The sequence below is a fragment of the Dermacentor albipictus genome, chromosome 1 (assembly GCF_038994185.2).
Source record: "Dermacentor albipictus isolate Rhodes 1998 colony chromosome 1, USDA_Dalb.pri_finalv2, whole genome shotgun sequence".
Taxonomy (NCBI): domain Eukaryota; kingdom Metazoa; phylum Arthropoda; class Arachnida; order Ixodida; family Ixodidae; genus Dermacentor; species Dermacentor albipictus.
The window spans coordinates 362,106,903-362,130,084 of NC_091821.1; positions in this window are offsets into that span (position 1 = coordinate 362,106,903).

The window sequence follows — 23,182 nt, forward strand, 5'->3', positions numbered from 1 at the left end:
AGGAACCACTACAACATTGGACAGTCTTTAGTGACCCTAAGGCAGCCCTTCAGTGCATACAAAGCCCGATGCGCCACGGACCCAATAAACAACTGACCTCAGAAATTCAACGCACATATAATCGCAGCCATGACATGGGACACAACATAATCTCTAAGTGGCTTCCAGGACATTGTAACATCAGCGGGAATGACCGCGCCGACGAAGCCGCCCAATCTGCATATGAAAGTAGTCAACGTGTCTTGATTTGGCGAACAGACGCTGTGGCCGGGCTGCGATTGATGTTTCGGGAATGTACTTTGCCTCTGTGGGACTCTAACGCATTCACCCTGTCATTTGAATTCCTTGTCTCCGGACATACGGATGCACCTACCGTCGGGGTTACCACTACGTGAACAGAGCATGTTGTACCGTCTGTGGCTAGGCGTTTCATTTATGAACTCATCTGTTTTTCATATTGGAATGGCCAACAGCCCCAGGTGCGCCACATGCAACATCGATGAGACGCTCGCACATATTATCTGTGTCTGCCCGCGATATAGTGCCCAGAGACAAGTGCTGTACAAAGTACTGGACCATTTGGACAATCGTCCACTATTAGTACTGAAAGCTTTAGGGCAGTACTCCCACAGAACATCCGCATTGAAGGCCTTACTAGCGTTGTTAAGATTCCTGCGGTCTATGGGGCTTCACGATAGACATTAAGAATGCCGCCTCCTACCGCTCTGTAGTATACGTGGTTTGTTCGAGCTCGTCTCTATTTCTCTCTAGCTCCCCCTTCCGCTCTCTTTCTCTTTTTATCCCCCTTTACCCTTCCCCCCGTGCAGGGTAGCCAAGCAGAACTGCCTCTGGTTATTAACCTCCCTGCCTTCCTATGCATCATTTTCTCTCCCTTGTAGGCTCTACGAAATAAAAAAGGACACCTCGTGTGTAACAAAAAGAATTTCGTGCATACAGTCACACTAAGTGATGGTAGTGCGAGTGAAAGTGTCGGCGATTCAGAGTGAGAACATTGAGAAGTGGGGGTAGTAGCGGAGCCTTGCGCTCTTCATTTCGCCACCACATATTCGTAATAACCCGCTATATACAGCATGCCGCAGGTGAGCGAGAAAGTACGTCGGCGTTCAGCAGCCATAAAGCTGGGAGCGCGGCGACAAGCTCGCTGCCGTAAAGGGCGCGCGCAGGACGTCGGGCATCAAACATAAACGCCGGAGTATGCGCTATAGCGCGGAGGATCTTCGTCGGCCGGGGGCGAACACTCGGGCCAGCGTAATTGAGTCCGCCGCGCGCGGGCCATGCACCTTCCGTTCCGTCGAGGGGCTGCGTGGAGCTGCAGCAGCAGCCGGCAGCGATAAGGTGGCATTCTGGCCACGCAGCTATAGCGGCGATACCTTAAAAAAAAAAAGCGAACGGAAAGAGGGGGGCGAAAAGTTCGATGCTGCCTCTGGCACCGTCGCCGCGCGCGCGGACTATTAGCGCCCCGAAAGCAGCACACATGGCTTGCTTATCGCCGAAGGGGCCGGCCAGACAAAAGGGAAACAAGGCGGGTCATATCGGCAACGTTTTCGCCGTCTTCATTGTGCTCGTGGGAGCTGCGGCGTCTCTCTATCTTTTCTGTTCCTTTTTGCATGTCTGCGCTTTCTTTCTTCCCCTTGAGGCCGGTGGTGCGCGATAAAAATGGAACGCTTGAATACGAAATCAATGGCGTTGAAGGGAACAGCGGTATACGGGCAAGGGGAAGGGGTGGAGCGAGGCTGGTTTCGACGTGTTCGTGCCCTCTCATCGATGTGTAACTGGGCAGAAAAGAACGGCGTCGACTTGCATCGTCGCCACCGCTTCTCGTCTTTTGTTGTTCTCCTACATCGCTCGTTCGCAGGGTACGCCCGATGGGGACGATCGCATCGAAAAAGACTTTTAACTTGCACCTTGCCTGTAGTTGTATACGGCAGGTCGAACACAATATGTTTTCTTTTGTTCATTGAAGACGCGAAGGTGCTACACGCATCAAACTGAAAGTGCGAGTTTACGTTGAAGTTTTTTGAGTCGCGTATTATATATCAGAGTGGCGCATCTCCCTAACAGCAAGGTCCAAGCACCAGGAAGACCAATGTCTGATACAAAAAAATGGGTTTTACGTGCCCAAACCACGTGGAGGACTCCGGAAATCTTAAGCAGCCGGGGTTTTTTAACGTGCACCTATATCTAAGTACACGGTTATTGTCGCATTTCTCCCACATCGAAATGCGGCTCCGTGGCCAGGATTCGATTCCGCGACCTCGTGCTCAGCAGCCCAACACCATAGCCACTGAGCAACCATGGCGGATAATGTCTGACAGCTAAAATACAGCACGTCACAGTGATAATGAAAGCGGGTTACTATAAATTATATAACACTGAAGTCGCTCAAGGCGCACCTTGGTGTATATGGCGCAATCATGCTGACACGCGCGCACCTGAAGCTCTTGAGGAATATCCGATGGTGTTAGTTGTGAAGCAAATATCTGATAAATGGCGCTTTTTCTGCTTAGTTCTGCTTGAGATATCGGGAAAATAAACCGAAGAATGTCGTACTTGATAGAGAAGTCATCAGGATTCTCAGAAAGGAGATCAATTTTGTGGAAGCTGACAGATTCGTTGAAACTGGAGGAACTGGCGCAGGGATGCCGCATTCGGTTTCCTTCTAGCAATAAGCGGTTCCCTAATATTAATAATATTAAGCGAGCAATAAACATGCATAAATATTAAAGCGGTTGACTTTCCTACAAAAAATAGCAACAAAGAGAAAGGTAAAAGGTTAATAAAAAAGAAGGGTCTCAGTGTGGTCCAGAAACAGTCAATCTACGTCTACAACGACAACGACAACGACAATCTACAACGACACTCGCTTACAAAATTTATGGCGCTCGTGCTTAACAAAGACACTTTCATGCCGTACTTTCTTAATATATTCAAGCGAAGCTTGTATTGCCTCGCACGTGTCGGTGTCGATGTTGGCGTTGCCGTACAAAAAAAATGGCTGTGGCTTAGCTAAGGTTAAGCCCAGGATGCGAAGCATACTAGCCGTTATTTTAGTTGTTGAACCACTGTTTTGCCTGGTGAACTGCTGTTGCTTGGCTATATTTGATTCGGCTAGACGAAGAAACAACTCATGCGCTACTCTGCTTCGCCTTCAACAGTGGAACGCGACAGCGTTCCCGTCGACCCGCCAAGGGGTGTAAGACAATGGGCTACGGCGAAGCGACTACGCGCCCCGCATTGGACGCGGTGAGCGTCGAGCAACGCAGCGTTCGGCGCGGCAACGAAATGTGTGCCTGAGCAAGCGACGCACGCCTGAGCCATAGAAACAGCTAGTTTCTAAGGCAACACCGCATTCACTAGAGGCGCTTTTATACCGCTTTGAAGCATCGTACTCGTGGCTCAGTGGTAGCGTCTCCGTCTCACACTCCGGAGACCCTGGTTCGATTCCCTCCCAGCCCATCTTGCAAGAGTTGAGCCAAAGCCACCTAGAAACAGTCTCTGTAGCACGCCGCAACCTTCGCTTCTCATTCCAACGAGCAGCTCTGTCTCCAGGAGGCATCTCACCTCGTGAGTGTCTAGCAGAGGCAAGCGCAGCTGCTTATATACCTCCGCGACGCCGCGAGCGACGGCGCGAGTTGGAGCCCCGTTTCTCCTCTGTCGTGACGTCACGGTGTCACGTGGTATTGAAGGCGACACCGCCGCGCCTCAGGAGCTGGGTTGAGCTCTAGTAATATGCTTCGCATAAAAAAAAAAAAAACCCAAGCCGCGCGAAAATAAAAATTGCCTGTCGGGCTGCAGATTGGAACCACCGACGCCCGGTAGCGAGACCACGGCGCTAACCGATTCAGCTACTGTCGTTTTTTTTTATTGCATGGAATTATGAATAGTGTGAAACCAATATTGCTACATTATATTTCAACATACATGAAAAACAAATGCACATACGGTATGCAGTCCAATGAAAGTTCAAAATTTGGGCAAACACAAGTGCCCTGACATGAAATCCATTCAGGTACTGGACCAAAGGTAGCAACCACACTACGCACTTCAGCAATCTCTTCTCGAAAGATGGACCTTGTCGAGCGAGGTGGCTCGACATGTCTATCCATCATTCGGCTTCTCCATAATGAATGTACTCCTAATAACATACAGAAATCGTATGGTGCATTAGTGGCTGACTTTTTGAAAGGAAGGAACCGGATACTATAAGATGTGAAAAGAAGGTCTTCTTTGATAGTTCACTGTAAAACGACCTAAAAATGAAATGCGTCACGACAAAGTATGAAGCCAAAGTTCAGTCACTTTTGGTTCATGATATACGGGGCCTTTAAAGCGGAGTTTTATGTGCATGAAGAATTAGACGCATCGCAAGACGTGCATCTTTCCATCCAGAGGAGGGAAAGTGCGTGATCGCGTGATCGCTCGTCTCGGGCCAGCCGTTTCCCGCCAGTTCAGGCCCGCCAGTCAGATGGAGAGGCCACGTTTGGTTCGTTCTGCCGAGGAGCAGGCTGCGTTGAAGGAACGGCAGCGGGCTCGTGAAAGGGCTCGTGCTCGCCGGGCGAATCCAGAGCTTCGGCAAGCTGAAGTCGAGATGAAGGGGACGAAGTCGAGCTGAAGTGGATTCCAACCCCTCCCCAAGAGTTCGATAAGCTTCGCGTGCACGCACTCCTGTTACCGGTGCACTGTAAAATAATTTACACCCTTAAATGTGAAATTGGTGTAGATGTGTCTATAACTCACAACCTTAGGGTGTCCGTTATATTAAATAACACCCTAAGGTAGGGAGTTCTAGACACATTTACACTCTTTTTCACTTTTAAGGGTGTAAATTATTTTACAGTGTAGCGGAGGGGTTTTCATTTTTTACTTCCTTGAACAAAAAGTAGGATGAAGATAAAGCTGTGACGAAAGCTGGAAGATCAAAAAGGGGGAGAGAAATATGCACAAATGTGAGAACGGGAAAAAAATCATGAGCCATTCCACTCTGTGAAAGCGTTCAGCATACGACACGGAGGTGACACATAATTTTATGCAAAGATACGAACTCATTTATTGTCTTGATGGGTGCTCATCGTGACGAAAGGTACGCACACTCATTTATTGTCTTGATTGGTGGTGATTATTTCACTCTCAACTGCAATAACATTCTTTATAATGTCAAATCGATGCACGTACACCGCTGGGTGGCTGGTTGGGCCGGATCGGGGTGGCATCACAAGGGATATCTTTGCAATACGGAACGCGTAAACCGCTTCCTTTTTGGTACCAACGCATGGACACTGAAATCACTGACAATAACAGGGGTTGTGTCATCGCAGCTAATTCATGCCAAATGAGTATAGCCATAACCTTGTGGGACTTTGAGTCATTGCATCTTTTGCTTGCTTACGGGGGTATGAGCCATTGCTCGTGGCGGTATGAGCCATTGTTACCGGGGGTATGAGTCATTGATGATGACAGTTTTCGACATGCTTTCTGTATATTGTATGCGTGATTAGAAAGAATTTAGGCCCTGTTCGCTTCACTTTGCTGAGTGCTTGTCACCTCTGCTGTATGGGGCTACGAGTCATTGCATTTTTTGCTTGCTTACGCGAGTATGAATGCTTGCGAGGGTATGAGCCATTGATAGGATAATTTTTGTTCGCTGCGAACAAAAATTCACGGAACCCTAGCCATATACAGCTTCGCTGTAGAAGGTCAGCCATCACCTACCATGGTTAGTTTCTTAGGCCTACTTTTTCTTAGACTTTCATAGTTGTTTGAACTCGCGAACGCTAAGGTGGTATAATTTTCTTTTAACTTACCATACGCGCATCTTATATTTCTTCCATCGTATTTATTATTACAATAAAATAAAAAACAACTACTAAAAGAGCTGCTCTTATTTCTTTTCCTTTCACGCATCGAGGGGACGAAAAATTACGTGAGCGGGGCGCAACCAGCGAGTTAAAGAAAGCGCTGCAACACTGTCGCGTTTCCGCGCATGTCCCGACGGAAAAGAATTGATCTGGCTAAATAACCAGCTCATTGCTACTTGATTCCAAAACTAGCTTTACCGGATGCATGCCTGCTCGGTAAATGGGGGAGAAAAGAAGCGCTAATCGGGAACAGGAAGACATCGATCCTCTTTGAACGAAAGCGGAAGCAGAAAAGCCTTAGGCGGGTGGGTTGGGGGGGGGGTGGGAGCGGAGGTGGAGGGCTGATGAAGGGTGAAGGGAGGCGGTCTTCCTTTCAGCACAAACCGCCTTTGTCTTTGCCGAGAGTCGCAAGTACAAAACGTGTTCCGTAATTAGCGTCTAAGAGATAAATAGGGCTTCTTGTGGCCTCGAGGTGCGGGTCGATCAAGACGCACCGCTGGGCGGATGGAAAGAGACTAAAGGTTGAAAATGGGAGCATGGTACGGAGTAACAGAGAGAAAGAGAGAGACAGAAAGTTTAAAATTCGATTCTCATATGCCACTGCTTCAATTAAAAGCTCGACTTTTACCGTTACGCTATGGAGCCTGTTCGCTAGGGCTGTGCACCTTCTCCAGCAAGTTATGGCGGGGCAACTGAAAGCTAATTGAAGAAGTTTGCATCGGAGACTAATTCAATGGAGAACTTGTGCAAGTGGTTGAGTAGGGGCGAGGGTCTGATTCCTTGGTAACAATCACTCCTCAGTAAAATGGTAGACAGTTGGGGCTGCAGTTCTACTCTCTTAAAAAAAAAGTTTTTTAAAGTTTATTCATAGATGCTGTTTTGCAAAGGTAATTTTCTGAAGTAACATGACAACAAATGCCTTTTCGATCTCTGATCCGCGTTGTTTAGTTACCCTAGGCGATCGCTTGCCCAGAAGATAATACAGAGCAGCAAGCTTGCAATAATTATTACTTGCCAGGGTTATTTAGCAGGTAAATCTGACTGTGGCTCAAGGATCCCAATGTTGTTGTGCCAGCGTCCTTGGATTCTTCGGCCATCAACATGCGGCCACTGGAACCGGTAACTCAACCTGCTAACCTCGGGAGTTTAAAGGACCTACCACTATGGTGGCGGCGTGTTTTATAGTGCACTTTGTGATGCACAGTTATATATGTCCGATAGTTCGTGTTCATTGAAAGCCATAGGACAAGATCGAAGAGTTCAGTGAAAAAAATGTTAACTCAAATTGGATATGGAGAGTAGTAAGTGGTCTGTAATATGCCAATTTTTATGAAGAGCTGTCTGATCTTAGCTTTACATAAAACATGAAAAATAAGATAAGATAACTTATTGCCATTGAGAATTGCTTGGATCAAGCGCTTGTCGTTTTGGACGTCGAAGTAATGTAGCCACAGTACGTAAGCCTCTGTGTGAGCGACAGAGAGAGGGAGAAAAGAAAGAGAAGGTAATAACAAGAAGCCCTTAGGTCACCATCGCTAGTATACAAAAAAAAAAGAACGAAAAACAGAAGAGAACAGAAAGAAAACAAGCTTTCCACTCTCTTTATTGACTTTTATGCCGGCTTTTATTCCACGTAACAACAAGGTCTCTACACGTTAACAACAAAAGTCATGGTCAATCACCGCAAACGTATACCTACCGCAATGCTTGGAACCAAATCTGAGTGCGCGAGCGAAAATGTCGTATGTCTCTTTCAGAAAAGAGGTCGCTTTGAATTCAAGACGTCCTGTTAGCTGAAGCGGCCCCGTCTATTGATCGGACGTGTATACTGGCTAAATCAGCCCAATGTGCTTTTTAACCTCTCCGTTAGCCTCCCAGCCCTAAAATATTCGGCTGCTTTTGTTTACCGCGTTGTAAGAGCTAGACCGGTTCTTCGTTCCATAAATTTCGTGGTATAGCCATTTCCCCAAGGGGGCGAAGCGTGTTATCGGACGCGCCGAGGCAAAGATCTACTTGAGCAGGAATCCCCCCTCCCACTCGTTCCTTCATTCGGACGTTTATCTATACTTCAACCCGTACAGTGAGCACATCCCTCGTTCCTGTCCCGTGAAATGCACCCGCCTGCGTAGCGGGGACAGAGTACGGGACGATTGCTTTCGTGCGGCGTATGAGATGGCTCTGTAGTCACGCGCTTTGCACAAACCACTCAGATCACATCGCTCCATGCGTCCAGGTGGAGCAAAAATATCTGGTTCCAAATCAGGTTCCAAACTTCTGCTTTGGACTACCTTTAGTGCCATTACTGAAACACGTTGCAGAAACAATTGGTTCGTGCTATTCAGTCGCATCTGCAACTTTCTTTACGCAATAGTTAGAGCATCTCCTCACATCGCCTACCTTCGTAATTTCCAGTCTACCCTGCCTACACCATTCTCACTGCACACAGGTAAGTAATGAGAACAACGCGAGAAAAAAAAAGATCTGGCTTGACCAAATTATATTTGGTCCCAATGGTTTCATATCATGGTCAGGAAACGTAAGATAGGGGTACGATTGTATGAATACTTGTATTGGTTTCTCGCAGTGTGGAAAAGGTTTTAGGTTTATACCGCCCTCTCATTCCCCCCTCCCCCCCCACCTTCGTGCCGCCATGTAACTTTTCTCTCGTTCAACCTCTCTGTGCGCTTGTTCTTCCAACGCTGCAGGGCAAGACAGAGATAACTCGAACATTTGTAATTTTTTTATGTTATTCTCACGTCCTTCACTAGGAGCTCTGCTAGTGTTAATGCTGAGCTCTCCAGCTATCATTCAAATTTAATATCTATCTATCTTTGTTGTTTTGATTGCAATTTTACTTGCATTAAAGCTTTAAGATTCTTATCGATCTCCTGGCTAAGCTGCGTGCCTTTCTTTTTATTTCTATCTCTCATACACACACAGTCTCTTTCTCAGGAAAGAAGCCGAACGCTTTGTGTTTCTTAATCTGATTAATAATTTTTAACTACATCTTGAAAAAGCACAAATTTCAAGTTAGCTACTACGAGGCAGCTTTCAGTGTGGACACTTCTTTCTGTGTTATTTATTCGCATGTGCGTTCCGCAACAACAAGAACTAAGTCACTTCTTCAAAACTTTTGTGCCCTACGATATTAACGAAGACGAGGCGTAGCAGGAAGCATACGGCCTTCGACGAATGCGAGAGAAAATAATTTTACGCACTGAAAAAAAACAGTATGCTAAATTGTTCAGCATGCAGCATTAAGTGCGTGCAAATTATATGGGTACTGCTGTTTAACTTCAGTAGATTTAACTTCGATTTTATTGAGACAGCTGATAAAAATTTCAAATTCAGCTTGCTGCGTTTGTCCGTTATTTCGGCTACGCCGACCGCCGTCGTAGTCAAGCCACGCCTCCGCATGCTAAGCTTCATTATCACCATTAAGAAGAAAAAATAAGTCGTAGTTTCACCTGAAAGATGAAGCATTACTAGCCACAGGAAAGCGTTACACAATTACAAGGAGTTCATAGTTTTATAGGTCGTGTATATTGCAGTAAACATTCCTTACTAAATAAACAAGCATGGTGTCAGGCACTCACAAACGTGAACAGACACCACTCAATGATCGCGAGCCCTCGCTGTCACAGCGGTGGCGTGGTGAGGAGCGCCGACAGCGCGGGCAGCACGTGGGCATGAACCAAAGCGAACCTTTCATGCTGCCGCTGGCATCCCCATTTACACTGTGCTGTTTCTCAAGAACTCCGATTAAGCGACCTCTAACACTGGACGCGTGAGAAGGGAGCGCTCAAGAAGCAGCAAGACATCTCGGCTCTTCCTTGCTTGTTCACCCTACGTCCTGGTACACGCCGGAGATGGCCTCGAATGTGCGGGACGCGTATGCGCTCAGCTGCGCTGGCAGCCATGGACAGCCGCGGGCAGGCTAGAGCAGAAGATTCTCATTCAATAGCGTGCGCTCGATCACGTGACCTCCTACACGAAGCCGCCAACCATCTTGGCTCGTATTTAAATGCTCGCGCTTTGCCATAGCATGCACCAGAGATGACCTCCGATGTAAGGCACGCGGGCCGCGTATGCGTTGAGCCATGCTGGGAGCCATATCAGCGCCAGAGCAGTAGACGCGCCTTCCTCCTCTAGCGCGTGCTCGATTGCATCACCTCCAACAATGGGCGCGTGGTAATTGGGCACGCATCAAGCCATCATTATTTTCGGCTCGCAATTCCATGCTTGCCCTCGCACCCGCAGTATACAGTGCGCCGTTAACTCATTCTACTCGCTCTTGTGCATCATTCGGGACAGCACGGCGACGACAAAGGCGAGAGTGTCCGTATATTTACTGTCGCAGTAAAAGAAGACTGTGCCCGTCAGCGCCAATGATTTTCAAACTAATGTCACTGCGGGAATACCGGGATGCCGGGAGCTGGACGCACTAAACGCCGCCATATCACACACGGATTTTAGTGCGCTATCACATGCACTAAACACACGCAGCTTTAGCGCTTCGTAACTATTGTGAGTTCTTGTGGGCCATGCGGATTCTGAAAGTGGTGGAGTCCGTGCATGTAATTTGGAGGCAACAACTATCAGTGCTGTAGGAGACGAGGACTGCTACATCATGTGAATCGTAAAAGAGAAGTTGTTAGGAAGGTGGCTGGCGTCCGTTGTGTGTGGGACCACTGTGTTTGCCGCAGTAAATGAGTTCAGAGACGGACAAAATAGTCAAGTCTGCTGTTTTCTAAAAAAGACTAAACTTTGATACATTGGAGATCGGCCCACATCTTTGGGCTGCATAACTTTCGGTATGTGCCCACATTTAAAGATTGAACTACCTTCGGGTTCTAAAGTGGGGCACCCTGAAAGAAAACTGGTCTGACGATGCCAAGGATGGTATTCGCCTTAAAACATGACACTGAACAGTGCTTTTTTTTCTCGAACCTTTGCGAACGCGGCACGCCAGTTCTGCCTTCTGCTGCAGCTTCGTTATTCAAGCCACGATCGAGGGCCTGTCGTATTCACAGTGAACGTCAATCGTGCTTCCGATTTCAATCAGGAACCGTAAAGCCCTCGCCAGCGCCGACGTAAACTACCGCTAAAGCACCGCTGGATCCCGCGCATCTCCTCCTGGAGTCGTCGCGAGAAGACCTGGATCTGCTCGGGCTCGCGCGGCTGTCCTACGGTGGCGCGCAAAACTTCCGCTTCCAATCCTTGAGTCTCGGCTGCGGTGGCAGCCTCGCCGCTCTCGACGCGGGGATTTGAGGCCGACGCGGCTCAGGAAGCACCCTGATTGCTTCTAGGATGAGCGCGCAGGGCCGGACTGCTCGGCATGGGCGCTCCGATTGAGCGAGCATATGGGGCTTCATTTCGCACTGACTCGAAGAGAATAAAGTAAGAAGTGGAGAAAGAAAGTTAACATAAATTGTTTGGAAGGAACTCGTGAAAGGTCGGAGCAGCCGCAACTGCTACTGCTATGAAATGTCGCTGTAGCAGAGTCCTATAATTTGAATGCAAGGATTGCACGCTTGAGTTTACAGAATTTCTCAGACACACATCATGTTTGTAATGTAAAGATAAATGCGGTCGTCACTTTGTGAGACTAGCGATGTTTCTGTCAAGTGGTTTCTCATGCGGAGTACCATATTTTGTCAAAGGTTGCTATGATGGAAGATAATTTATGTTTAGAAAGTTCAGCGTGCTCACCTTGTGCTCTTCCTGGAGAGCCCTTTATAAGCCCATGCGAGAACGGCGGAACTGAACATGCACCTGAGCATGCATAAAGCGGAAGATCCAAGACTGACATGAAGATTTGCTTCAGCCAACAGTCTGGGAACCCACATTGCCTTCCCTCCTAATCCCCATCAGCGGCCTAGAGCCCTCCCCTTCCTTAAAATAAAGGCTTTATTCAATTGGCAATAATAGAGAAGGAGGAGTATTATATTCATTTTAATATTATAATAATATCATTATATAATCCCGTCATGTTCTACCTGTTAACGTAACAGCGCTTGGTGACGCAAGGAATTGGAACAGGAGCGCCACAGGCTATGGACCATTCACTCCACTTCAACCCACATGGCTTACCATTGACACTCTAGCTCTGCATCATGGAAAAAAATGAGGAGAAGCCGAAGTGTCTCTCCCTTAAATATTTAACGTCCTCGGGGGAACAAAATGCCCTTGTGCTTTGCAAGTCCACCTTGCATTTCTGTCCATCTGTTCGGTTTCCACCACGGAAAACAAGCAGGCGCACAGGCTTGCTTTGTCCTAATCTTTCAATAACGTGCCCCACGACACGGCTGCAGCCAATGTGCAATGCCAGTTCGTCCGACATGGCTGCTTTCAAGATATTCTGCGTAAAGTTAAGGCACAAAGTTCTTGGCCGAAATGGGTTTATTAAGTACTTTCAATTTGTTAGTTTCGTTATACACAATCATGCTCTGTACATTTGCTTTAGTATGCGTTATTGCCGGAAATAATGTTCTGCGCCCTTATTTTATTATCCTCATTTTTTTATATGCACTTGTAAACTATCGCCAAGGCCTTCCAGCTGTTGGCAGGTACTGAAATAAACAGTAAACCATTAGAAATTTACCTAATTTTATTGAAAGTGGCGTGAAACGTCCTTGGGAGCAAATAACAGAAATGCCCCCATCCCCCTTTTTTTCCCATACCCCTTGTTTTCCTTCTGGCCGTGCTTCATGTTTTAATACTTAAATGTAAGCTAGCCATTTTTGACTGCAGCGTTATGCTATGCACAAATAGACTATTATTAAACGTTGTAGAACAAGCGACTACACCACTATTACTAAGTAGGCTCAAGGAGAGAGAGAGAGAGAGAGAGAGAGCAAGGACAAGAAAGGCAGGGAGGTCAACCAGACGAACGCCCGGTTTGCTACCCTACAGTGAGTGTGGGGAAAGGGGAATAAAAAGGGCAAAAAAGGGAGAGAGTAAGCCCTCAGTGCTTGTGGGAGGGGCACTATACACAAAGACACTATAAACGGTCTCTTAAGCCGGTGCGTTTCAAGTATTGTACTAGTACGCGAATCGCTTTTCGTGCCAGGGATGGGTGTGGCCACGGTCCGAGTATCTTTGACTCGAAGAACGGTCCCGAGTCCAGTCGGTTTAAAGTTGTCCGCAGGGAGAGGCGTTGTACGTCGTAGCGAGGGCAGGTACACAATAGGTGTTCGATGGTTTCCTTGCACCTACAGGAGTCGCACACCGGGCTCTCGGCCATTCCCATACGATAGGAGTAGGCGTTCGTGAATGCCACTCCCAACCACGAGCGGCACAGCAAGGTTGTTTTGCCAAGGGAAAGGCTAGATGGAAGTTGTAGCCGTAGCATGGGGTACAGTTTATGCAATCGGCAAATGAAGGCACTTGAATTCGAGATATCTTGCTGTTTTTGCGTGCAAGCAGGCGAAGTTACCTGGCAGCGTCCGACCTCGCCAAAGGCATTGGACGCGTCTGGGTGTCCTTGTGGACAGACCGGGCAGCCCTGTCAGCAAAGTTGTGGCGGACGATGCCACAGTGAGCAGCAATCTATTGAAAGATAACGTTGTGCCCTGTTTCCAGAGCATAGTGGTGTACTTCCCTGATGTCGGATACCATCTGCTCGTAAGTTCTGGGAGGTAATGCAGACTTGATGCTGTGAAGAGCTGCCTTAGAGTCACAAAATAGGACCCATTTCTCTGTCGGCTCTTCGGTGACGTACGTCATAGCAGCATGAAGGGCTGCAAGTTTGACCGACGTAGATGTCATGTGTGACAATTTGAATTTAACTATAACCTGCTTAGCTGGAACGACAAATGCGGCAGTTGAGATGGAAGGTGAGGTCGAACCGTTTGAATATATATGTATGCAGTCATGATACATCTGGTGCAGTAATAGGAGCGTCAGTTGCTTTAGAGCCGGCGATGGATGATTGGCCTTCTTTGTGATTCCGTTAATAGCAAAATTCACTTGAGGCTGTCGCAGACACCACAGGGGAGATGAAGACTTTGCCGCCGGTGTAAAAGATGTCGTCATGTAGTCTTGATGAACGCTAATCGCTCGTGAAAAGGTCGCTTGAGGTCTCTCTGCTGGTAGAGAGGCTAAATTATGGTCCGGGATCCTTGACAGATGGCGAATGTGCGCTCTGAAAGAGTCGACAGATGCCTGTCTCTGGATCATATGGCCTCCTGAGATGGCAGTTGTTGCTGATGTTGAGGTGCACATGGCAGGCCTAAACACGTGTGTAGGGCTTGACCTTGTATGCTCTCCAAAGCGCGAATGTTCGTCTTGCATGTATTTGATAAAACTAGAAGACTATAATGTAGGAGTCCGAGAAACAGTGCCCTGTACAGCTGCAACATAAGATGGACTGGTGTACCCCAGTCTTTCCCACCGAGAAAATGAAAGACCTGAGCAATGCAAACTAACTTCCTGTTCAGATAGACGCAGTGAGGGCTTCATGAGACGTTGCGGTCAATAATTACACACAGAAAGCGATATCTCTGAACTTAGGACCCAGCTTGATCATGAACTGAAACGGGATACAATTTCATTTGTTTGCCCATAAAGCCAACCAAAGCGCACTTTTCGGTAGAGACACTGATCCCTTGTTCTCGGAGATAAGACACCTTCGTGGTTGGCGCCCGCTGTAGCCTGGTCCGTACCTGAGGACGAGCCACCACAGAGGCCCAGATACATATGTCGCGGCGCACATATAGCCTTTGTATATGTATCTTCCAATATGTACGCTGAGCTGGTGACCGACCGAACAACAGCCAAGCAGCCATCAGAAACCCGGGATAATAGGCAAAGAATGGTTCGCTTTTGTAGAGCGCTGGAACGTTGTGGACACTTTAGGTTGCAGCAACCGATCGTCATGTTGGCTTCTTCATTCTACAACCTATTGTGCAGAAAAGCCAGCTTCTGTGTGACGCTTTCGTTTACAGGTCGTGCGCTGAAGTGTTAGGTGCATGAGGAGCCGAGACCGTTACCGCGGAAACTTCATATTTTATTAAAAAGTAATAAATAAATAACCAAATCAAACTGAAAACATGTAAAAACAGGGACTGAATTCATGCGTGATTAGTCCTGGACCGCTTGGCTCGTAGCGATGTGGGCGATCAGCTGCTCGAATGCGCTAAAAGCATCGAATGCATTTGAACCAACATGAGGTTGACGTGCCGAAACGATCGATGCTGATTATAGCCATAAAATGTAGGAGCGTGTTTAGTTAATACAACGTGGAGGAAAATATGGACGTTCTTGAGCATAAGAAGAAGAATTATAGGCAAAGTAATGGTGATTGGAAGATTGTATATAGTATGAGCTTATTTCAGCCCAAAGAGTGGGGAAATTTGTAGAAGAAAATTAAACGAGACACTGTCGCAAGGCGACGGGAGTTTTTAGGATTTTTAGCTGGAGCTTGTCCCGTCTATCCCATGATCATGCGAAGAAAACGCAAATTAAGGCAAACTTGAACTCCGAACTACCTCCCTTAAGGAAAGCGAATATATTAGTGCCCGTATTCACAAAGCATTTCGTATGCAAAGTGGTTAGTAAGAAGAGGCTCCATCAGTTTGGCACTGCGATCATATTGTTATAAAGAAATTGCTTTTACTAATGAAAACATTTGTGAATCCGCCCACATATGCCGCCGGAATGAGCAGAAACAAAGTAGTGTGAGCGCGGAAGCGAATCTGAAGGTTACCGGAATTGAGTACAGAGAGTTAAATACGCGTCCATGACACATGGAGGTCATCATCAACGATGCTAGGATGATGTTGTAGCGGCAGCAGCATCGGCGTCGCACGAGAGTTGACGCAGACGCTCGCGTCTACACGAGGCTCGAGCGGCTGGCGCGTTCCGGCGCGGGCTAGCGTTCCGAAGATCATTAAAAAGAATGCTACGCTAAGCGACGGAGTGTTGGTTTTTCCTCTCCTGCGAGAGCCCGATACTTTGACGGTCTACGTGGTCGCTCGTCGCCACAGTTTGGTGACCCGGACGTGATATTGCCATACGCTCCTGTGGTAGAGACGACCATGGACCAGACCAACGCTACGAGAGCTCAAGGCCAGAACCCTTCCGAGGAACGTGGTGAGCCCTCCTGTTCCGCCATCGCTGTTCGCCTCCCACAGTACTGGGACCAGCATCCTTCGGCGTGGTTTCTTCAGGCCGAAGCGCAATTTCAAGTCTCTGGTATCCGCTCTCAAGCCTCGAAGTTCCATTACGCCGTCGCAGCGCTCTCGCCCGCCGCCATTGACGAGGTAGCAGATTTGTTGAACTCCCCATTGTCTGCCACCGCCTATGACGATCTCAAGGCAGCACTGCTACAGCGCACAGCAGCTTCACAGCGTTCTCGCATCCAGCAGCTTCTGTCCGCTGAAGAACTCGGCGACCGACGCCCTAGTCAACTTCTTCGCCGAATGAGCCAGCTGCTCGGAAACAACGCGAGATCCATCGACGACACGTTGTTGCGCGAACTGTTTTTGCAACGACTCCCGGCTAACGTGCAGATGGTCCTGGCGACAGCCTCTACCATGGACCTTACCGGACTTGCCGCTTTGGCCGACAAAGTCATGGAAGTAGCCACCCCAACCATCCCAGCCACGTCACCGTCTCCGGGTGACAATACAACCGCTCTACAAACTCTTCCCTGCTCTTCTGCAGTGCAATCTCCGCTCGACTCCTTGTGTGAGCGCCTGGAACGCATCATCTGTGGAGCGGAACATCGCCGCGCGTCTCGTCGCCCACGCAGCCGTAGTTCCAGCAGATCAAGACGCACGGGCACTCGCAATGAAGCCTCAACTACAACGCCTGGCGTTTGCTACTACCACCGCCGTTTTGGAAACGACGCTCGTCGTTTCCAGGCTGGCGCGTTCCGGCGCGGGCTAGCGTTCCGAAGATCATTAAAAAGAATGCTACGCTAAGCGACGGAGTGTTGGTTTTTCCTCTCCTGCGAGAGCCCGATACTTTGACGGTCTACGTGGTCGCTCGTCGCCACAATGTAACTTCTGCTGCTAAGCCTGGTAATATAAGCCTGACTGCCTAATTACCTACGAGTACCTCGGAACGAAAGTACTTCAAACTAATCTTCATTTCTCTTTCACTTGTTTTAGCTTTATGTCCTACTGTCTATACCTTCAGGTTAATAACTGCTACGCTGGAGTCTTCGGACACTGCCTTTCAATCTTCTTTGTTTGCCCTCGCACTCAGAAGCAAGATTTCGGCGTTTGCTAGCATGCCGCTGAGGACGATGGTGCCTCGGGGAGCGGCGCAAACTCCAAGAGCTAAGATCTCAAGCATATTGACTCAGTGGCCCAAGACGTTATTAGGAAGCTGAGCGCCAGTATCAACATTCTGCTGAGACAAGCGCTCCTCTTGACAGCTGGCGACGAGGAAAGTTCAATGTGCGAATCAATAGCCTGTTCCAAAAGCGATGCAAGGTTGATTGTGAGCTCCCTTGTACTCTTCTTGTCGGTCGCCTGAAATGAAATTGAAGCGCCTTTCTTGTTCTATGTAACTTGGAAGCGACTGCGAAGCGCAAGTCCAGAAATTAAATAGAAACAATGTGATACGCTTGCTCCAATTTGTGACTCAAATGGTCTGCATTTGTAGGGATGTCAATAAGCAGAAGACGCCGCTGAATGTGATCACGAAAGTTGGAAATTAATAGGATACAAAGCAAGAGGAAGGTAGGCGAAGGGCAGGTGGAGAAATGGGCTCGATGTGTAGATTTTTTTTGTCTTGTGGTTTCTGTGCCATGGTATTATGAGTGAGATTACATTCGCTGTGTCTGAGTGAAATCAACTGAAGATATTTAGTGAAACGGTTTTCTTATGCGGCTTTTTTTACCTTCGTAGGTAAAATTACCATAATTCGAATGCGCTCGTATGCTGCACCCCAGTGCCTTTAGACCTTTATCGCTTGAGTTTTTTGTGCCTTAAGGTTAATAGTCTTCTGTTGCTTTTTCGTTGTCATGTGCCATACAATGATGTGTATAAAGATGTAACCAGATATTTGAAGGCTGGCCGGCAAGTCTCTCAGGAAAAGACAAATTTCCCTTGTCTCAAAGGTGAGAGCAGACTAGGGGCAGGAAGGGAAAGCAGATAAGCAGAAGAAATGGCAAACGAAAGAGGAAACCGAATAACGGAGATCATTGCTTGAGCACGAGTACAGGTAAATCTGAGAAGCGCAGTTGTAGTTGGATTGCGAATGACAACTTGTAAAAGTAGAAGCCAAGCGGATCAACGGAATTTATTTCAAATATCATGAAGTGTCGAATCTTGTAAACTCTTCATCAATATGCGATCAGTGGCGTTAGTATTGAAACTCTGCCTCAAATAACACATTCTCCAAATAACTACACTAAGGGAGAGAGAGTATTGAAAAGAGAAAAGTAGGGAGATTAACCAAGGACGTGCCCGGTTGGCTACCCTACACTTGGGGAGAAGAAAAGGTAAGGACAGATAAGGAGAAAAAAGAAAAATAATAGTCAGTCATTCACAGTCAGTCGCAGAGGAACCTCTACTGTTACAAGCGTTCATACAATTTAGTGTCCTTCAAGAGACGCTGAAGGGATTTTGTGGCCTTTCGCATGCAAGAACGCATAGGCCATGGTTTAAGGATATTTTTTTCTCAGAGCGCTCTCTTGTCTAGCAGGTTGACTTTCACTTGTAAAGTGTGTCATTGAGTGTCAAAGGATGGGCAGTGATACAGAAGGTACTCTAGAGTCTCATCGCACCCTCACAAGTTGCACGCCGCACTGCCGGCCGTTCCTATCAGGAATGAATTGTAATTTGTAAATGCGACGCCAACCACATGCGACACAGTAAAGTTATTTCGTTATGGAATAGTCCAGGTGGCAGGCAAAGTCGCAAGTTAGGGTCGAGAGAGTGCAAGCGTGAGTTGGTGAAGCCCAGTGATTTCCATCGTGGAAGTGTGATGTGGCGAGCAAGTGGTTGAAGCATGAGTTCTTGAAAGTGGTATAGGAACGCGCTTATGTTTTTGGTGAGCCGAACGCGTAGCTTCATCTGTGCTGTCATTGCTGACAATTCCGCAATGGCTTGGCAACCACTGAAATACAATGTGGCCGCTTGCTCGAGTGTGTGATTATGAGTGCACCTTATTTCGTACACCAGCTGCTCGTATAAACCGTGACGAAGAAACTGCAGAGTTTGTAGGGCTGCTTTGGAATCGCAGAAGATGGTCCAATGATTTGGCGGCTGCTGGAGCACGTACTTGAGTACACCTTGAAGAGCCGCAACTTATGCTGCTGTCGACGTTGTGTTCGGCGGATATTTAAACTGCAAAGAGACGGCGTCTGATGGAAGAACTACTGCTCCGGTAGAGCTGTTTGAATTGGTGGAACCGTCCACATTCTGCTACATTCTGTGGCCTGGCGAGACACCATGACTTGACCATGTGGCTTCAAGCCTGCGAAACACCCAGCATCGGCATTGTAGTGTCCCCGGCAAATTCATGCGTGCCAGTGAATCCCTGGGATTGCTAAGAAGGCAGACTTGTCACCGCTAGCCTTGAAACAGTTGTCTCTGCTTATCCTCACTGAGTCTTACTATAACTACAATAAATTAGGCAAGTGAGAGGGTCACCTCCATCCGGTGCCAATGTTCCGACTAGATAGCTCGTATTCGTCAAGACGGCTCGCTAACATAGATACCACGCAAATAATAAGGGCAGTCGACGCTTAGACGCCTGATTGACGCTGTACGCTCCCTTGTTAATCTTTACATTTATACAAATCAATGCTTTTTCTAATAACTGATGCTACTTCCTTTAAACGTCAAGCGTTTAGTAAGTAAAGCGCCCTTGGCTTTACTTGCATAAGTGAAAGTGCTTCATTCTCCCAGAGCCGTCTCACCTTAGAAAATGAGACACGCAAGCTATGGCGTCAGACGCTTCACCTACTGCAAAGTGTTTACATTCTTTATCTGAAAAAGAAAATTTATCCACCAACCTGCGCTTCCGCTCTAACGAACCGAACATCTCAAACAAAAAAAGAGAAAGAAAAGAAAAAAAATGAACGGCTAGAAGTTCATTGAGCTCTATATATCCACAGTAGACGTAGAGACAGTTCTGTATCAGGCGGCTGCTGTAGGATGCCCGGGTTATACGACGCCACGCGAAGGATCTAACCAGACAGGCGAGGCCAGGCGAAATCCTTTGCCGGGGGATTTCTCAATTACCGCGCAAGGGAGCAGCCGGCGCGGAAATGATGCGAGAAGAAAGGCAACGTCTTATTTCCGGTCCCGGCGTCGCCACGTGATCCTTCCAGTTGACTGCACCCAGATAACGGCACCGGGCGGAATCACGCTAAAAACCGGTATAGGGAATAGACATGTGGTATCCAGGGCAAGGAGGCGCTTATCAGAAGGAGTACATGCCTCCGAAAGCGCTTGCAATGGATGCTAACGCAACGTTTCGACTGTATATTCCACGCAGTACATAATAATGGTGACGAATCGGCGCTGTGTTCCTTTGAGGTAGGATTTATGCACATTACATAGTAGAAAAGGGGCAAGTGAACAAGGAGGCGAACACAAAAATCGCTTAAGCTTTTAGAAATCCCTGTTATTGCTAAGAGTGTCAGTACCAGACAAAATGACACGGGTTCTATTTCCAGCTCCGACGGCCGCCACCCTGCGGGCTCCGAATGGACTACAGCTTTTTTACTCACCGGTGATCGGAGTTATTCCCGCACTTCTCGCTACGGCTTCTTTCATGACCAGTGGGTTGCGTTTGCTGCGCTAATATAGCAGAGTGTGGGGACAAGCCAGTTGGCGATTTATGATTTTGGGAAGTTACTAAAGAAAGGGACACCACGTAGCGGTTCGAGGTGTCCCTTTCTTCAAGTCTCGTGCTTTGTTTGCGGTAACTTCCCAAAATCTGCGCTAATCACCGAATCACACTGGTTATCTCACTGATGATGTTGAAATTGCATTGCATTGAGAACAATAACTAATGGAGAATAATTTTACCCTTTGGACGATACACTGTATGATTCTTCGAAATACTCTGCAACCACTGCAAGCATGCGCAGGAGAGCGCCCACATAGGACGTTGCAAGGCAAGGTATCGCTGTAGTAAACGCTGGACCTTTTCTAATTGAGACGCGGGGAACACTGGAGCTCATGACGCAGTGCCACAGTCGATAAGAAAAGCACGTGATACCGTCTTTTATGAAAGGCAATGCGCGGAGCCGCTGCGACATCTAAAAAACAAACAAATAACTAAAAGATAAGAAAAGAAGAAAACGCATAGCGAGTGGTTCCGTTCCTCCTCCTACCTGCAACTCATCTTGCGTGCTTCCTTCTCTCTGTGTGTGAGAGAGAGATGGAAGTATACGAGAGGAAAGGCAGGGAGGTTAACCATACGCACGTCTGGTTTGCTACCCTGCAATGCGGGAGGCGCAAGCTGAGAAGAACGCAAGAAATTCATATATAGGTGAACACGATACGCGTGCTGCACTCGCTTTTTACTCCGATTGCTTCTGAAGCTGTGATAGGTACGCGCAAGGGAATTTGCAGTTGGCCTAGTTGGTGCAAGGTATTCGTTTGTTTACATGTGGGTACTGCGCTCTGTTTTCTGTTCTGGTAGATACCGTGTGCCTATATCAAATTCGAAAGAAACCGTTCCTGTTCGTGGGCGTGCCACAAGAAAGATTAGGATTCCCCCTGCTGCCTCTGAATCTTTTCGCTTTCTCACCCGCACTATGGTAACAATAGTGGTGACTGCTGCATAACTAAATGACTGTGGTTCTGTGAACGAACGTGCTAATTTTCGTTCATAAGAAGCACGCTTGAGATTGATTGATCGCCACTGGTACTTTATGTCCGTTACCAGGATAGGGGCCGGCGTATGTTCTTACGAACTTTTCCAACGGAATAACGATCTGTCAATTTTGGACCAGGGGCTTTAATCACAAAGTTTTCATTTCGTAAGAAACGCTCGTCATTGGCCGACTGCCTTTGCAAACATAATGTTCGCTCTCACCATTGGCTGATGCCTGTTCGTACGAACTGATTCGTGAATACGAGGCCTGCTTACTGGCGTCTCGGCCCACCTTTCTCAGGAAATGTGCTTTTTATTTTTAGATACGCGAGATACAATTTCGCATATACGTTTCTCCTGAACCGACCGAGTTTTTCTTATCTCGAACTAAGGAAGGTTCAACCGTACTATAGGGCATATTGAACATGTGCAAATATAGTTGTGGAAACAGCTGTTGTTTTAATGGCATTTTTTGAGTCCGACACCTAGAATATAACGTCTGCTGCAAGGGAGACGAAGGTTATGCAACCATTGTTATTGTACGTTTTTGCGCAGTACCGAGTTTCTCAGTTATGATCCTGTGGCGTGGCAGTCGCTCAATGACACGTGTGCATAATATTTTGCAGAATTAATGCTATTAAAGTTCCCTTAAAGGAAAAACTCCCTTGGTCGTGCGCCGGAAGAAGAAAAAGAAACACTGCCAGGTCCCGATGCTGGTGCCATTGCATGAAAAAGCGGACATGGGGACGATCGGAAATCGTTTTCGTGCATGGTAAGCACGCGGAGACAGGAGTCTCCTGGAGGAGAACGGGCAGAAGTGAAGTGTATTCAGCTCCGGATGTATGGTCGTGGGAAATCTACATATTTGATTCCAAGTGCAGGGTTCCCGTATTCGCGGAAGGAAAGATAAAATCGCACTGATTCAGCAGCAATGCCGAAGCGGGGTTCACCGGAATGACGGGTACTGGCGTTGCACGTTCCCCTGATGAGATCGCCTCTGCCCGAGTTTGAACTCAACCCCACCCCGATCTCTCCTCCGCTACCCCCTTTCCTTTTTCTTTAACCCTCCTTTATTTTTTGTTTCGAGAGTCATCTGAGTGGCTGAGTGGCCACGGCATTCTGCTGTATGTAAAAGGAGGTTGTGGATTCGATTCCCTACCGCAGTGCGCGTGTTACCGTGAGGGCAGAATGCGAAAGAAGGTGCTCCTGTACTTTGATTTACGGGGACGTTAAACAATTTCAGGTCACCGAAATAACCTACATGGCTTCCATTCAGAGATTTTTTCGCCACTCAGGGACCGTTTCGCATATACAATTGGAAATATTCAGAAATCTTTCGAGAACATTAAACACCGCCCACTTCAGTTGAATTCTCACTGAGGCCGTCTTTCATGGACATTGAAAAACGCTTGATATGCCTTTGCGTGCAAAGCGATATCAGTGAACGCTTCGTAGTCAGAGTACGGATATGAGTAGTATATAAAGTCTCCAAATTAAGAAAATATAGACCCTTGCGT